Genomic DNA, 20,040 nt, shown 5'->3' with positions numbered 1-20,040 from the left:
GTTGGTAGTAGTAGATAGGTTCAGTAAAATGGTTCACTTTGTCACTTTACCTGCACTTCCCAATGCCAAGACACTTGCTCAGGTGTTTATAAATGAGATTGTGAAGGTTCATGGTGTTCCCTCCTATGTGGTGTCAGATCGGGGGACCCAGTTTGTTTCCAAGTTCTGGAAGGCGTTCTGTTCTTGACTGGGGGTGCAGCTGTCCTTTTCCTCTACCTTCCACCCCCAGTCGAATGGTGAGACCGAGCGGGTCAATCAGAACTTGGAGACCTACCTCAGGTGTTTTGTCTCCGAAAATCAGGAGGATTGGGCATCCTACCTACCGCTGGCAGAATTTGCCATCAATAATCATCGTCAAGAATCCACTGGCAGGTCACCGTTCTTCGGTGCATACGGTTATCACCCACAGCTTGGTACCTTCAGTGGGGAAGAAGCTTCAGGAGTTCCTGAAGAGGAACGGTTTTCTTCGTCACTCTCGTCGGTATGGCAGGGTGTTCTGTGTAATTTAAACACCATGGGAGACAGGTATAAACGTATGGCTGACAGAAAATGCTTGCCAGGTTCGGACCTGAATATGAATGACTGTGTGGCTGTCTACCAAGAATATAAGATTGAAAGTTCCGTCTTGGAAGCTGAGATCTAGGTTTATTGGTCCCTATAAAATAACCGCCATCATTAACCCAGCAGCGTTTCGTCTTGGACTTCCTCAGGCCCTTAAGGTCCACAATGTTTTCCACAGGTCCTTACTCAAGAAATATGTGGAACCTCTTGAGCCCTCACCTTTACCACTGCCCCCAGTAATGATTGATGGTAATCTGGAGTTTCAGATTTCGAGGATTGTAGATTCTCATCTCCAACGTCGTTCTCTACAATACTTGGTGCACTGGAAAGGCTATGGTCCAGAGGAGAGGATGTGGGTTTCAGCGTCAGATGTGAACGCTCCCAGACTGGTTCACTCATTGCACACCTCTTTTCCTGAGAAACCCGGTCCTGAGTGTCCGGAGGCCACTCGTTGCGGGGGGGGGTTACTGTCACGAGTGTGACAGAGGTGACAGACAGTCACCCTGCAGATGGTTGCAGGAGATCTCTACGTTTGGCATTACAGACAACTTCTTAGATAAGAGGCTGTTTTTAGGACCGAGCGGCTCCTCCCTGTTGCTAATTAGCTTTCTGGCCTGGGTTAATATATACCTGGTGTGTCTGAGAGGGAGCCGCCGGCTATACTCATTTCTGCTTGTGAGGCCGTGTGCATATTTGGAGTCATCTAAAATCTAAGCAATTTCTCCCCATTTTGTCTTCCCTTGTTGTCTTTAGTGTTTAGTGGAGGTTGACTAGGGCTCATCTCCTTCCATCCCTAGCCGTAGCCATACGCCAGTGAAAGTAGGATGAGGCACGAGTGCGGCGATTGCTGAAGAGCCAATATAGGGACATTAGTTGAGACAGGGTGACACTAGACCAGACCAAGAGGTCTCCACTTCCCCCTTTCCCTAGTGTCTGGGCTCCTTCTCCCTTTTCCCTCTGTGTTGCACTTATACCTGGCATGACACCCTATGTACAAGACTATAACTACTATAATACTGCCCCTATGAATAAGAATATAACTACTATAATACTGCCCCTATGTACAAGAATATAACTATTATAATACTGACCCTATGTACAAGAATATAACTACTATAATACTGCTCCTATGTACAAGAATATAACTACTATAATACTGCCCACTATGTACAAGAATATAACTACTATAATACTGCCTCCTATGTACAAGAATATAACTACTATAATACTGCCCCTATGTACAAGAATATAACTACTATAATACTGCTCCTATGTACAAGAATATAACTACTATAATACTGCCCACTATGTACAAGAATATAACTACTATAATACTGCCACTATGTACAAGAATATAACTACTATAATACTGCTCCTATGTACAAGAATATAACTACTATAATACTACTCCTATGTACAAGAATATAACTACTATAATACTGCTCCTATGTACAAGAATATAACTACTATAATACTGCCCCTATATACAAGAATATAACTACTATAATACTGTCCCCTATGTACAAGAATATAACTACTATAATACTGCTCCTATGTACAAGAATATAACTACTATAATACTGCCCCCTATGTACAAGAATATAACTAATATAATACTGCTCCTATGTACAAGAATATAACTACTATAAAACTGCCCCCTATGTACAAGAATATAACTACTATAATACTGCTCTTATGAACAAGAATGTAACTACTATAATATTACTCCTATGTACAATAATATAACTACTATAAAACTGCCCCCTATGTACAAGAATATAACTACTATAATACTGCTCCTATGAACAAGAATATAACTACTATAATATTACTCCTATGTACAAGAATATAACTACCATAATACTGCCCCCTATGTACAAGAATATAACTACTGTAATACTGTCCCTTATGTACAAGAATATAACTACTATAATACTGCTCCTATGTACAAGGATATAACTATTATAATACTACCCCCTATGTACAAGAATATAACTACTATAATACTGCTCCTATGTACAAGAATATAACTACTATAATACTGCCCCCTATGTACAAGAAAATAAGTACTATAATACTGCCCCTATGTACAAGAATATAACTACTATAATACTGCTCCTATGTACAAGAATATAACTACTATAACACTTTTTATTACAATTATTTTCTTTTCTTGGAATTGAACCTTTCTGTAATATTCTATATATAGACTTCTACTTTTTACTCCGCCCGGTGATAAAGTTTCAGAAACTAATAATACTCCACAATGCATAATACTGTAATACTATATAGATGAACTTATATTGTACTTCTCATAAGATGGACTATGAGGCCACTTAATAACTATCATGATAATAGAACGTAAGGTCCTGGGGTTGTTCACTGATGACGGGGGGATATGTTGGTGGGATTATCATACTGTGAGAGGCTGTATTAATGCCGCACTGAGTGTGAGCTTTATCCCTTATATATTTCTCCTCTTCTACCGCAAATTCAATTCCGCCTGTGTCCGTTGTACAGAATCTGCAGCAGCAGCGAGGAGAAGGACATGTTTATGCCCCGGGCGTCTCTGATACCTCTCTGTGTTATTAAGTTACTTTATAGGACTAACATATCAGACATAATGGGACAGTATATCAGTCACTCAGACTCGGAGATTGAGGACGGTTCTCCTGACAACCCCAGGCTGGAAAACCTAAATGCGTTTTAGGAGGGAGAGGTGTATGCATTATATATATATATAGTGCTATGAAGTCTCCAGTATCAATTTATGTGCAAATTTAATCATGCAGCGTTCATGGGGCGTCTGTGAACCTTCGTCCTAACGATATATGTGCTGAAATCCTCTGTGACTGCTCATTTTACTATGTAACTCCTAGTCTGTCTCCTCATATCAAATTGCCCTGTGCACTTTCAGCGAGGGATGTTATCATTGACTCTTCCACTACCCTAGGCCACCAGGGATGTTATGATAAACTCATTTACTGTCTGTGGCCATCAGGGATTGTATCATTGACTTCTTCACATCCTTGGCCACCAGGGATGTTAACATTGACTCAGTCACTTCCCTACACCACCAGGAATATTATTATTAATTCATTTACTTCCCTAGACCACCAGGAATGTTATCCTTGACTCATTCACTTCCTTAGACCACCAGGAATGTTATCCTTGACTCATTCACTTCCTTAGACCACCAGGAACGTTATCCTTGACTCATTCACTTCCTTAGACCACCAGGAACGTTATCCTTGACTCATTCACTTCCTTAGACCACCAGGAATGTTATCCTTGACTCATTCACTTCCTTAGACCACCAGGAACGTTATCCTTGACTCATTCACTTCCCTAGACCACCAGGAACGTTATCCTTAACTGCCACCAAGAATGTATAGTAATATTTGCCTTCTTAACTGCCTCAGACCATCAGGTACATTATCTTTGACCCTTTCAGTGCCTTAAACCACCCAGGATGCTTTCACTTATTCCCTGGCCTCCCCTACACGTCTATGGATGTTAAAATGGACATATTTACTACCCTATACCACCAGGGATATTATGCTTAAAAGAATTGTGCAGATTCGAAAAAAAAAGTCTGCTTTGTTACAAAAACAGCACTACACCTGCACACAGGTTGTGTCAGGTACTGCAGCTTAAACCCATCACTTCAATGTAGCGAGTTACGACAGCGCACGCAACCGATGGACAGTGTGGAGCTGGTTTTGGATGAAAGCCCCCAAGCCTTCCTCATTGTGAACAAATCCCATCACTTCCCCTATAGCCCACAAGGAACGATATTATTAACCTCTTCGCCGCCTACTACTACCAAGGATGTTATTATTAACCCATTCACTTCTCTAGGCAACCAGGAATGTCGTATAAACCATTTTAGTGTAGACACGATCCTGGAAAATCGCTGTGTCTGTTGCGTTGCGCACGTGCTGACTCCTGCGCCGCTGCGCCCGGGGTGCGGGATGTCGGGCCGTGCAGACGCTTATGATTCGCTGTATTTCCTCTATACCTGCAGTTGTTACATTTTTCTTATAAATTGTCGTCGCTCTTCTCAGCCACAAGGAATTTTCTATCAGACGTCTCCAGGAGCTGAGAATCAGTCTGCAGTAAACACAGGTGACCACGAGACTTCTGGAGACTTTCAATCGGCTTCTGTCACCTTGAAATCATGAAAGAGTCACAGAAGTTTCTGGAGTTTTACTTAGCAATCACAGGTTTGTTCTTCACCACAAAAGAACAATTCTCTCCTGTGATAGTTGTGTACAAAGACATTGTCTGCTCAGCGTCAGGTCATCTCAGAGCGGGGAATTGCTCAGAGTAGCCCTGACATATGAAATGCAGGCACCGACCGAACTGAAGGGGAATGGAAAGCGCTGAGACCGTATCACACGTAAAAAGCTTAGATACAGCAGCTCAGCCGCACACTGTTCCTGAAGCAACGGTATCAAAAGCACAGTACAGGAATAATGCACACAGTGATGTCACAGTAGAGGGATAATACACACAGTGATGTCACAGTACAGGGATAGTACACACAGTGATGTCACAGTACAGGAATAATGTACACAGTGATGTCACAGTACAGGGATAATACACAGTGATGTCACAGTACAGGGATAGTACACACAATGATGTCACGGCACAGGGATAATACACACAGTGATGTCACAGTACAGGGATAATGCACACAGTGATGTCACAGTAGAGAGATAATACACACAGTGATGTCACAGTACAGAGATAATACACAGTGATGTCACAGTACAGGGATAATGCACACAGTGATGTCACAGTACAGGGATAGTACACACAGTGATGTCACAGTACAGGGATAATACACACAGTGATGTCACAGTACAGGGATAATACACACAGTGATGTCACAGTACAGGGATAATACACACAGTGATGTCACAGTACAGGGATAATACACAGTGATGTCACAGTACAGGGATAAAGCACACAGTGATGTCACAGTACAGGGATAATACACACAGTGATGTCACAGTACAGGGATAATGCACACCGTGATGTCACAGTACAGAGATAATACACACAGTGATGTCACAGTACAGGGATAATACACACAGTGATGTCACAGTACAGGGATAATGCACACAGTGATGTCACAGTACAGGGATAATACACACAGTGATGTCACAGTACAGGGATAATGCACACAGTGATGTCACAGTACAGGGATAATACACACAGTGATGTCACAGCACAGGGATAATGCACACAGTGATGTCACAGTACAGGGATAATACTCACAGTGATGTCACAGTACAGGGATAATACACACAGTGATGTCACAGTACAGAGATAATACACACAGTGATGTCACAGTACAGAGATAATACACACAGTGATGTCACAGTACAGGGATAATACACACAGTAATGTCACAGTACAGGGATAATACACACAGTGATGTCACAGTACAGGGATAATACACACATTGATGTCACAGTACAGGGATAATACACACAGTGATGTCACAGTACAGAGATAATATACACAGTGATGTCACAGTACAGAGATAATACACACAGTAATGTCACAGTACAGGGATAATACACACAGTGATGTCACAGTACAGAGATAATACACACAGTGATGTCACAGTACAGGGATAATACACACAGTGATGTCACAGTACAGAGATAATACACACAGTGATGTCACAGTACAGGGATAATACACACAGTGATGTCACAGTACAGAGATAATACACACAGTAATGTCACAGTACAGGGATAATACACACAGTGATGTCACAGTACAGAGATAATACTCACAGTGATGTCACAGTACAGGGATAATACACACAGTGATGTCACAGTACAGAGATAATACACACAGTGATGTCACAGTACAGAGATAATACACACAGTGATGTCACAGTACAGGGATAATACACACAGTAATGTCACAGTACAGGGATAATACACACAGTGATGTCACAGTACAGGGATAATACACACATTGATGTCACAGTACAGGGATAATACACACAGTGATGTCACAGTACAGAGATAATACACACAGTGATGTCACAGTACAGAGATAATACACACAGTGATGTCACAGTACAGGGATAATACACACAGTAATGTCACAGTACAGGGATAATACACACAGTGATGTCACAGTACAGGGATAATACACACATTGATGTCACAGTACAGGGATAATACACACAGTGATGTCACAGTACAGAGATAATATACACAGTGATGTCACAGTACAGGGATAATACACACAGTAATGTCACAGTACAGGGATAATACACACAGTGATGTCACAGTACAGAGATAATACACACAGTGATGTCACAGTATAACTTGATATTAATGATATAGATATAAGAAATCTTAAAACAGAAAATATATAGATAATTGTTAGATTATTGCAGCTTTTGTTCTCTGGCATCAGCATAGACATTTCCACAGTCCTCGGATTTGTCACCTTTTCTCTTTATTTTCCTTGACTTCTAAATCTGATCTACTTCCCTCCTTCTGGGCAAAACTGTAACACAATTACAGGAGAGGGAGAAAGTCGCGGGGGCCGGGCGAGCAGAACGCTCTGTGCCGCTCACAATGTAACCACTTTCTTCGGTGACGGCTTTTACAATGTTGTCTTGATTATGAGTATTGATTCGATGCAAATAAACAGCACCTCTGGCTTCGTGAAGGCCACTGGAGCAGGACAGCCCCATAAATATTATTTCCACCTCCCTTCCCAATTCTGGGGTCTACTGGAGCCTGTGGCAGAAAGAAACGCTGGGCGTCTTCCAATTAATAATAATTAAATATTGCATTTCTGTGGCCCTGTGGAATGACGTGAGCAGAATGAATGAATGACGCATTGCATCTGGAAGGTCAAACCGATGGACGAGAGCGCTGCTTCAGAAACCAGCACTTAAAGGGGCATCCCAGTCACCAGCTTATAAAGGTGCGCCATTACAAGAGGAGATGAGCCCAGTGAATATTTGTCATCTCAGTGGATGCCATTAATTATTATGCAGAGTTCAGCAGTCGAGATAAGTTTGTCATCAGCTGCTGCGCTCTTCGTAGACAGCAAATGGAATGACAAATCTCACAGTATAATGAAGAGAGTATTTTTCAGCTCCTTCGCTACCTATGCAGAGTGCAGCGGCCAATGACAAACACATCTCAACTGCTGTGCTCTGCATAGACAGCAACCAAGATGACAGAGGCTGCAGAAGACAGTAATGCATTGTCTGCACTGCGCATGCGGTTTCCAACCATAAATAGCGTAATAAAATAGTTCCAGAAAAAATGTGCTACAAAGTAAACAAAACAACAATAATATAACAATGTATAACTTTTACTACTACCTCAATAAAAGCACCATACTGTGCATAGAATGGCATCAAACACTGTCCGAGGAAACATTAATATTGGCATATAGTAATTACATAATAGTAATGCAAAAAAGCGAACATATACACTTACCAGCAGCGTACAATGGCAAAAACAGTCCTATAAAATACACACATAATATTGCCATCTAGTGCTTAGATAATACTCACACGCATATAATATGTAACAGCACAAAGCAGTCCCAAAAAATGATGTTATAGAATGGCCAAATACTATTCCCATATAGTGCTAACATAATAATAAGATGAATAAAAGATCTAACAACATTACACTGTGCAAATAACATGACCTCATACTATTGCCAAATAGTGCATAAATAAATGGTGACATAAAAGTAACATAAAAGTGCTATACAGTGCCGGAGAATGTTCATATACAATGACTGCAGAAAATTGCCATATGGAATTTACTAATATCGACATTGCAGAGGGAGCTATCAATCATAGCGCCGGGGCGAGCTTACAATACTGCTCTGTGCTCCACCGATGACTGAAAGCTGTCGGCTCCTGGGAGGAAAAATTTTATTTTTTCCTGGTGGCCACACTCTCAGTAAGGCAGGCGAGCAGTGATGTAACGCTGTTTAACTGCAGATTAACCCTATAGCTCCGTAGCTGCAGGTCGATAAAATTTTTTGAGTTCACAGTTTAATATTGCCATATAGTGCATAAGTAATAGTATCACAAAGTGAACAGAGAGCAGCTTCAAACAGGACTAAATTACCACTCTGCATAAAGCCACATATAATTGCCAAGCAGTACTTACATACAGTGGGTGCGGAAAGTGTTCAGACCCCTTTAAATTTTTCACTCTTTATTTCATTGCAGCCTTAAATGGAGGAAGTTTGGGACCTCCAGAAGTCTTCCTAGACCTGGCCGTCCAGGCAAATTGAGCAATCGTGGGAGAAGAGCCTTGGTGAGAGAGGTAAAGAAGAACCCCAAGATCACTGTGGCTGAGCTCCAGAGATGCAGTAGGGAGATGGGAGAAAGTTCCACAAAGTCAACTATCACTGCAGACCTCCACCAGTCGGGCCTTTATGACAGAGTGGTCCGACGGAAGCCTCTCCTCAGTGCAAGACATATGAAAGCCTGCATAGAGTTTGCTCAAAAACACATGAAGGACTCCCAGACTATGAGAAATAAGATTCTCTGGTCTGATGAGATGAAGATAGAACTTTTTGGTGATAATTCTAAGTGGTATGTGTGGAGAAAACCAGGCACTGCTCATCACCTGCCCAATACAATCCCAACAGTGAAACATGGTGGTGGCAGCATCATGCTATGGGGGTGCTTTTCACCTGGAGGGACAGGACGACTGTTTGCAATTGAAGGAAACATGAATGCGGCCAAGTACAGAGATATCCTGGATGAAAACCTCTTCCAGAGGGCTCTGGACCTCAGACTTGGCCGAAGGTTCACCTTCCAACAAGACAATGACCCTAAGCACACAGCTAAAATAACAAAGGAGTGGCTTCAGAACAACTCTGTGACCATTCTTGACTGGCCCAGCCAGAGCCCTGACCTAAACCCAATTGAGCATCTCTGGAGAGACCTGAAAATGGCTGTCCACCAACGTTCACCATCCAACCTGACGGAACTGGAGAGGATCTGCAAGGAAGAATGGCAGAGGACCCCCAAATCCAGGAGTGAAAAACTTGTTGCATCATTCCCAAGAAGACGCATGGCTGTACTAGGTCAAAAGGGGGCTTCTTCTCAATACTGAGCAAAGGGTCTGAATACTTATGACCATGTGATATTTCAGTTTTTCTTTTTTAATAAATTTGCAAAAATTTGTACATTTCTGTTTTTTTTTCTGTCAAGATGGGGTGCAGAGTGTACTTTAATGAGAAAAAAATGAACTTTTTAGAATTTACCAAATGGCTGCAATGAAACAAAGAGTGAAAAATTTAAAGGAGTCTGAATATTTTCCGTACCCACTGTAATATAGTGCAATAAAGTCAACACATAACAGTACGATACACAACCAAATGCCCAAACCATACAATATCCACATATTATTACCATGTAGCGCTTATATAATACTGCTATAAAGTGAACACAAAAACAGCATTTTGCTGATCCAAATTACACTGCCACAGTAAGCACTTAATATTGCCATATAGTGCTGAGATACTATTGGTATAAAGTAAAACCATGGAAGTGCACCACAAAGAGTCAAATAAAAGCTGCAAAATGAAGCTTCTTAATAATGCCATACAGTGCCTGAATAATACTGCTATAAAGTTTTTAAATAACTTTTCCATGGTGAGGAGCGCCATAATCATCCGACTGAAGAAAAGTGCAGTTTAGCCTCTCCCTAGCTTGAAATGGATGACAACAGCGAGCAATAGAGACTGCTACGTTATAGTCAAGGAACATTTCACCTGAAAAGTATAAATGTGAATATAAGATGGGGAAAGAGCCGATCTCCGGGCTCCGAGCCCAAATCCAGCACCCACCGATCACCGGGCTCCGAGCCCCCTTCCAGCACCCACCGATCACCGGGCTCCGAGCCCCCATCCAACACCCACCGATCACCGGGCTCCGAGCCCCCATCCAGCACCCACCGATCACCGGGCTCCGAGCCCCCATCCAGCACCCACCGATCACCGGGCTCCGAGCCCCCATCCAGCACTCACTGATCACCGGGCTCCGAGCCCCCATCCAGCACCCACCGATCACCGGGCTCCGAGCCCCCATCCAGCACCCACCGATCACCGGGCTCCGAGCCCCCATCCAGCACCCACCGATCACCGGGCTCCGAGCCCCCATCCAGCACCCACCGATCACCGGGCTCCGAGCCCCCATCCAGCACCCACCGATCACCGGGCTCCGAGCCCCCATCCAGCACCCACCGATCACCGGGCTCCGAGCCCCCATCCAGCACCCACCGATCAGCGGGCTCCGAGCCCCCATCCAGCACCCACCGATCACCGGGCTCCGAGCCCACATCCAGCACCCACCGATCACCGGGCTCCGAGCCCCCATCCAGCACCCACCGATCACCGGGCTCCGAGCCCCCATCCAGCACCCACCGATCACCGGGCTCCGAGCCCCCATCCAGCACCCACCGATCACCGGGCTCCGAGCCCCCATCCAGCACCCACCGATCACCGGGCTCCGAGCCCCCATCCAGCACCCACCGATCACCGGGCTCCGAGCCCCCATCCAGCACCCACCGATCACCGGGCTCCGAGCCCCCATCGAGCACCCACCCCCAGGGCTTTGGGCACAGATTGTAAATTAAGGGGTCAGTGAATGATCAATAAAAGCCAATAGTTCTTCCCCTATTACAGCCCTCCCCTCCTGCACACAATCTATAAGTCATCTCTGCAGATATAGATTAGCTCTTTGGTCAACAAGGGAAGGAACTTTCTGACCTTCAATGGATATTTAAAAGGGAAATCAGAGCAGATAGTGCACAGCCAGTCAATAAGCCTGAACTACCGTCACTCATTGTCCTGTGTGCCATCATACATCCAGACCACATTCCTCTACAGAGGCACTCAACACCTGCTCTCTGTGACCACTAGAGGGAGAACTTTGCCCTGATAACCTATTATTGTCTCCTTCACCTTAGATTGATATCTGAGTGATCTCATAAAAAGACTCAAAACTATTCCAGTTACTTCGGAGGAACTCATTACACATCTCATATGGGCTGTTTACTGTGTGCTCATTCCTGCCAGTAGGAGGCGCCACATGTTACACTGAAAGTTACTCATTCCATCAAGAACAACAGCAGAAGAAAATATAAAACCTGCACAGCAATTTTAGTTTGTAACTATATTCTTGCACATATGAGCTGCATTATATCAGTTACAGTCTCATACATAGGAGCAGTATTATAGTAGTTATATTCTTGTACATAGGGGGCATTATTATAGTAGTTATATTCTTGTACATAGGGGCAGTATTATAGTAGTTATATTCTTGTACATAGGGGCATTATTATAGTAGTTATATTCTTGTACATAGGGGCAGTATTATAGTAGTTATATTCTTGTACATAGGGGCAGTATTATAGTAGTAATATTCTTGTACATAGGGGGCAGTATTATAGTAGTTATATTCTTGTACATAGGGGGCAGTATTATAGTAGTTATATTCTTGTACATAGGGGGCAGTATTATAGTAGTTATATTCTTGTACATAGGGGGCAGTATTATAGTAGTTATATTCTTGTACATAAGAACAGTATTATAGTAGCTGTTACGCTCATGCTCAGACTGACTGGCGTGAGCGTGGTTAGTTGTCCCACTGGGCCACGAACCGAGGAGTGCCTGGAGGGGCGTGACTAGGGGCCTCGCCAGATCCAGCCACGAACACACGGCGGCTCAATCGACTCCATGGTCTGAGGAGGGACGTGGGAGGTGGCGGAGGTGCTACTCCAGGTCAGAGCCCGGTCGCAGCTGTTGACCCACACCGGGGAATGCAGGAACGGGCAGGCACAGCTGGTATGCAGACAGGCGGGTACTGGCAGGCACGGCTGGTATTCAGACAGGCGGGTACTGGCAGGCACGGCTGGTATGCAGACTGGCAGATACTGGCAGGTAGGAACGCAGGCTGGATAGGGACCAGTACAGACTGGGATACAAGAACAGAGCCGCGGGTGCGGTGGACAAGCGGAGCAGAGCGAAACCGCAGGTGCGGTAGACAAGCAGAACAGAGCGAAACCGCAGGTGCGGTGGACAAGCAGAGCAGAGCGAGACCGCAGGTGCGGTGGACAAGCAGAGCAGAGCGAAACCGCAGGTGCGGTGGACAAGCACAGCAGAGCGAAACCGCAGGTGCGGTGGACAAGCAGAGCAGAGCGAAACCGCAGGTGCCGTGCACAAGCAGAGCAAAGCGAAACTGCAGGTGCGGTGGACAAGCAGAGCAGAGCAAGACCGCAGGTGTGGTGGACAAACGGAGCAGATCGAGACCGCAGGTGCGGTGGACAAACAGAGCAGAGCGAAACCGCAGCTGCGGTGGACAAGCCGAGCAGAGCGAAACCGCAGGTGCGGTGGACAAGCAGAGCAGAGCGAAACCGCAGGTGCGGTGGACAAGCAGAGCAGAGCGAAACCGCAGGTGCGGTGGACAAGCAGAGCAGAGCGAAACCGCAGGTGCGGTGGACAAGCAGAGCAGATCGAAACCGCAGGTGCGGTGGACAAGCAGAGCAAAGCGAAACCGCAGGTGCGGTGGACAAGCAGAGTGAGACCGCAAGTGCGGTGGACAAGCAGAGCAGAGTGAAACCACAGGTGCGGTGGACAAGCAGAGCAGAGTGAAACCGCAGATGCGGTGGACAAGCAGAGCAGAGCGAAACCGCAGGTGCAATGGACAAGCAGAGCAGAGCGAAACTGCAGGTGCGGTGGACAAGCATAGTAGAGCGAAACTGCAGGTGCGGTGGACAAGCAGATCAGAGCGAAGCAGAAGGTGCAGGCAGACAGAACAGGGCTCTGTTCATATGGAACAGACTGGAAAATACAGAAAGATAGTTAGAACACAGGAGATAGATACGGAGGCAGGGAAACCGGACAAGCAGAACCAGATACACACAAGGTACTTACAATGAGGTAGCGAGTGGACACAAAACTCACAAACAGAAGTACAGAGACAACGAGTTGGAGTTAGGTGCAGGTTCAGACACTGCAGGAAAAGGGAAGGTACGGACATAGAGACAAACAGGTAACGGGCTAGGACACAGTTCAGACAAGAACTGAACCCGGAACAAGATACAGGAACGAGCCTGGGAACTCAGCCCCCAGGGTGGCGGAAACAGACTAGAAGTCACAAATACAGGTAACGGGCCTGAGTATACAGCCCCAAGGGTGGCGAAACAGACTAGAAGTCACGGATACAGGTAACAGGCCTGGGTATACAGCCCCCAGGGTGGCGGAACAGACTAGAAGTCACAGATACAGGTAACAGGCCTGGGTATACAGACTCCAGGGTGGCGGAAACAGACAAGATACAGGACAGGACCTGGCAACTCAGTTGCACAGAACAAAGTGAAAGAAAGTGTTGCTCAGGCACCTCCTACTGGGTGGAGGGGGTTTAAGTATCCAGAGACTCACAGCAATAGGCTGGGGAGGCATTAGGACTGCGTACACTGTAAGTTTAATAATCAGGCAGTAACAGCGCCACCGCCCTAAGCAATCAAACAAGAGACATGCACACAGCAAGTACTGGAGCAAAGTGTGCAGCCTGGACTGATAGATAAGTTGGCGGTCTTGCATGGTGGGAGGTGGTAAGCCATGCCAGCACGCCGCCAGGGATGTTACAGTAGCTCTATTCTTGTACATAGGAGCAGTATTATAGTAGTTATATTCTTGTACATAGGGGGCAGTATTATAGTAGTTATATTCTTGTACATAGGAGCAGTATTTTAGTAGTTATATTCTTATACATAGGTGCAGTATTATAGTAGTTATATTCTTGTACATAGGGGCAGTATTATAGTAGTTATATTCTTGTACATAAGGGCAGTATTAAAGTATTTACATTCTTGTACATAGAGGACAGTATTATAGTAGTTATATTCTTGTACATTGGGAGCAGTATTATAGTAGTTATATTCTTGTACATAGGAGCAGTATTATAGTAGTTATATTCTTGTACATAGGAGCAGTATTATAGTAGTTATATTCTTGTACATAGGGGCAGTATTATAGTAGTTATATTCTTATACATAGGGGACAGTAGTATAGTAGTTATATTCTTGTACATAGGGGGCAGTATTATAGTAGTTATATTCTTGTACATAGGGGCAGTATTATAGTAGTTATATTCTTGTACCTAGGGGCAGTATTATTAGCAGTTATATTCTTGTACATAGGGGCAGTATTATAGTAGTTATATTCTTGTACATAGGAGCAGTATTATAGTAGTTATATTCTTGTACATATGGGCAGAATTATAGTAGTTATATTCTTGTACATAGGAGCAGTATTATAGTAGTTATATTCTTGTACATAGAGGTCAGTATTATAGTAATTATATTCTTATACATAGGAGCAATATTTTAGTAGTTATATTCTTATACATAGGAGCAGTATTATAGTAGTTATATTCTTGTACATAGGGGCAGTATTATAGTAGTTATATTCTTGTACATAGGAGCAGTATTATAGTAGTTATATTCTTGTACATAGGGGCAGTATTATAGTAGTTATATTCTTGTACATAGGGGGCAGTATTATAGTAGTTATATTCTTGTACATAGGGGGCAGTATTATAGTAGCTATATTCTTGTACATAGGGGCAGTATTATAGTAGTTATATTCTTGTACATAGGGGCAGTATTATAGTAGTTATATTCTTGTACATAGGAGCAGTATTATAGTAGTTATATTCTTGTACATAGGAGCAGTATTATAGTAGTTATATTCTTGTACATAGGAGCAGTATTATAGTAGTTATATTCTTATACGTAGGGGCAGTATTATAGTAGTTATATTCTTCTACATAGGAGCAGTATTATAGTAGTTATATTCTTGTACATAGAGGTCAGTATTATAGTAATTATGTTCCTATACATAGGAGCAATATTTTAGTAGTTATATTCTTCTACATAGGAGCAGTATTATAGTAGTTATATTCTTGTACATAGGGGGCAGTATTATAGTAGTTATATTCTTGTACATAGGAGCAGTATTATAGTAGTTATATTCTTCTACATAGGGGCAGTATTATAGTAGTTGTATTCTTGTACAAAGGGGGCAGTATTATAGTAGTTATATTCTTGTACATAGGTGCAGTATTATAGTAGTTATATTCTTGTACATAGGGGCAGTATTATAGTAGTTATATTCTTGTACATAAGGGCAGTATTAAAGTATTTATATTCTTGTACATAGAGGACAGTATTATAGTAGTTATATTCTTGTACATTGGGAGCAGTATTATAGTAGTTATATTCTTGTACATAGGAGCAGTATTATAGTAGTTATATTCTTGTACATAGGAGCAGTATTATAGTAGTTATATTCTTGTACATAGGGGCAGTATTATAGTAGTTATATTCTTATACATAGGGGACAGTAGTATAGTAGTTATATTCTTGTACATAGGGGGCAGTATTATAGTAGTTATATTCTTGTACATAGGGGCAGTATTATAGTAGTTATATTCTTGTACCTAGGGGCAGTATTATTAGCAGTTATATTCTTGTACATAGGGGCAGTATTATAGTAGTTATATTCTTGTACATAGGAGCAGTATTATAGTAGTTATATTCTTGTACATATGGGCAGAATTATAGTAGTTATATTCTTGTACATAGGAGCAGTATTATAGTAGTTATATTCTTGTACATAGAGGTCAGTATTATAGTAATTATATTCTTATACATAGGAGCAATATTTTAATAGTTATATTCTTATACATAGGAGCAGTATTATAGTATTTATATTCTTGTACATAGGGGCAGTATTATAGTAGTTATATTCTTGTACATAGGAGCAGTATTATAGTAGTTATATTCTTGTACATAGGGGCAGTATTATAGTAGTTATATTCTTGTACATAGGGGGCAGTATTATAGTAGTTATATTCTTGTACATAGGGGGCAGTATTATAGTAGCTATATTCTTGTACATAGGGGCAGTATTATAGTAGTTATATTCTTGTACATAGGGGCAGTATTATAGTAGTTATATTCTTGTACATAGGAGCAGTATTATAGTAGTTATATTCTTGTACATAGGAGCAGTATTATAGTAGTTATATTCTTGTACATAGGAGCAGTATTATAGTAGTTATATTCTTATACGTAGGGGCAGTATTATAGTAGTTATATTCTTCTACATAGGAGCAGTATTATAGTAGTTATATTCTTGTACATAGAGGTCAGTATTATAGTAATTATGTTCCTATACATAGGAGCAATATTTTAGTAGTTATATTCTTCTACATAGGAGCAGTATTATAGTAGTTATATTCTTGTACATAGGAGCAGTATTTTAGTAGTTATATTCTTATACATAGGAGCAGTATTATAGTAGTTATATTCTTGTACATAGGGGCAGTATTATAGTAGTTATATTCTTGTACATAGAGGTCAGTATTATAGTAATTATATTCTTGTACATAGGGGCAGTATTATAGTAATTATATTCTTGTACATAGGAGCAGTATTTTAGTAGTTATATTCTTGTACATAGGGGCAGTATTATAGTCGTTATATTCTTGTACATAGCAGCAGTATTATAGTAGTTATATTCTTGTACATAGGAGGCAGTATTATAGTAGTTATATTCTTGTACATAGGGGCAGTATTATAGTCGTTATATTCTTGTACATAGGAGCAGTATTATAGTAGTTATATTCTTGTACATAGGAGGCAGTATTATAGTAGTTATATTCTTGTACATAGGGGGCATTATTATAGTAGTTATATTCTTGCACATAGGAGCAGTATTATAGTAGTTATATTCTTGTACATAGGGGCAGTATTATAGTAGTTATATTCTTGTACATAGGGAGCAGTATTATAGTAGTTATATTCTTGTACATAGGGGCAGTATTATAGTAGTTTTATTCTTGTACATAGGGGGCAGTATTATAGTAGTTATATTCTTGTACATAGGGGGCAGTATTATAGTAGTTATATTCTTGTTCAAAGGGGCAGTATTATAGTCGTTATATTCTTGTACATAGGAGCAGTATTATAGTAGTTATATTGTTGTACATAGGAGGCAGTATTATAATAGTTATATTCTTGTACATAGGGGCATTATTATAGTAGTGATATTCTTGTACATAGGAGCAGTATTATAGTAGTTATATTCTTGTACATAGGGGCAGTATTATAGTAGTTATATTCTTGCACATAGGGGGCAGTATTATAGTAGTTTTATTCTTGTCCATAGGAGAGGATAGACGTGTGCTTGCGAGCTCTCAGGAGGGCCGGAGGCTTCTGACCCAGGTGGAGGGGAGGGGAGCTGGGCTGATGATCCAGGGAAAGCCCCTGGTCTGGAGTCGGGCCTGCAGCATGCACCTGATGGTAATGGAAAGCTGGAGATGGTGGCTGGTGAGTCTTCTAAACCTGCTTGTTATGTTGGAGGATTAAATGCTAAAGTTACAAGGCAAAGTATATTTAAGCTGGAATTGCAAATCAGCAAACTAAAAGAAGAAATTAAGAAAGAGATCTTAAGGTAAAACTGATGAAGTGTGAGTGTCTGGATGATTGCAGCCGAGAGCTGCTGATCAGGAAAGAAAAACTGGAGAAAGGTTTAAACTCTGTGCCCAGAAAGGAGACTTGGGCTAAAGAGAAAAAGAAGGAATCCAGAGCGCAGGCTATGAGCAGAGAACGCTTCATAGGGAATAAAGACATTAAATATAAAACTGTGTACAGTATTGTGGAGCAAGGAAGCCCAGTGAGAAGTGCTGCACTGACATCAGGGTCACAATGTGAGGGGTCTGAGACACCAGAAAATGCTGCAGAGGAAAGTGTGCCAGCAAACGAGGGGTTAACTGCAGTGACCTCTGTATGCAGCAATGAAGTGAGTGCAGCTCCTGAGAGTGAGAAAGAAAGTGCACGCTGTACTGATCCTGTGAGTGAGACCCCCCTCAGCGCTGTGAGTGAGACCCCTCTCACTGGTGCTGGCGAATGTCTGTCTACAGCAGATAGCACAAATGTTATAATGGACTCTGAACCCTCTATGTCAGTGAATGGAGACAATACTGTGCAGCAATCAGTGGTGATGGACTCTAGGTCATGTATGTCAGTGGATGGAGACCACACTGCAGTGGTAATGGACTCTCAACCATCCATGTCAGTGAATGGAGACCACATTGTGCAACAAACAGGAGTGGATCTGGGCGTTATTGCAGCACAGTCAGGTGTTAGTAATCCTGCGGTGGTGGAGATTTCCACCACTGATACTCCTGGAGCGGTGGAGATTTCCAGCACTGATCCTCCTGCGGCTGGGGAAAGCTCCAGCACTGATCCACCTGCGGCTGGGGAAAGCTCCAGCACTGATCCACCTGCGGCTGGGGAAAGCTCCAGTACTGATCCACCTGCGGCTGGGGAAAGCTCCAACACTGACCCATCTGCTGACCATCAGTTCAGGAGACTTTTCTCTAATGTCACCAGATCAGAGAACCCCCCGCCTCAGAGGAGAAACGCAGTCAGGATAAAATACACAGGACCAGAGGAGAACATCCCATCCAGAATCCACATTGGGAAAGTTCTCCTGAAAGAGTTCATGAAGTTCAATGCGTCTGAGGTCTACGCTCTGATCCATATCCCATCCAGCAGGATCTAAGACATCAGCTTTAAGCTCCAGTGCGATCTGGATTTGTTCTGGAACATTTATAATGACACCAGAGAAGATAAGATCTGGGATCACCTCCATTGTATCCCGCTGTCTAAGCCGCAGGAGATAACGGCCACTGTCCTGTTCCAGTCTGAGGTGGTGGCGGTGGCGGATCTGCAGCACTGGCTGAACCGGCAGTGCATAGTGAGAAGTCATCCTGACAAGATCTATGATGAGGAGCAGATATGGAATGGAGGATATACAGTGAAAATCCAGCTGATACAAGAGAACGGTGTGACCAGACATCTGCCGCACTCCTTCTACCTGGGCTCAGAGAGGGGGATCTGCTACTACCCTGGTCAGCCACGTCTGTGCCATAGATGTGGGGGCCGGCATCTCGCCATAAACTGCTCTCGTATCACGTGCTCATTATGTGGACAGTCAGGTCATACAAAGGACAAATGCACAGGACCCGTCATCTGTAATCTGTGCTCAGAACCAGGGCATACGTTCCGGGATTGCCGGCATGCAGAACACAATAAATATAATGGCCAGACCTCCTCAGAAGTTATTCAGGAAGATGTCACCAGAGGTTCTGATGTCCCAGAATCTGGTATGGATGAGGACAGAAGTCACAGTATCAGTGAACCTGCTCCAGAGTCTGAGGTACTAACGGATGCTGCACTACTAGGACCACCAGCCACTAAAGAAAGACCTAAACTGCCACCAGCCACTAAAATAAGACCTAAACCGCCATCAGCCACTATAATAAGACCTAAGCTTCGATCAGCCACTAAAGTAGGGCCTAAAATGCCAGTTGTTAAA

Source organism: Phyllobates terribilis, unplaced genomic scaffold, assembly GCF_046119375.1.
Source record: "Phyllobates terribilis strain yellow unplaced genomic scaffold, ASM4611937v1 Scaffold_9__5_contigs__length_417890890, whole genome shotgun sequence".
Classification (NCBI taxonomy): domain Eukaryota; kingdom Metazoa; phylum Chordata; class Amphibia; order Anura; family Dendrobatidae; genus Phyllobates; species Phyllobates terribilis.
This window is presented reverse-complemented; position numbering follows the sequence as displayed.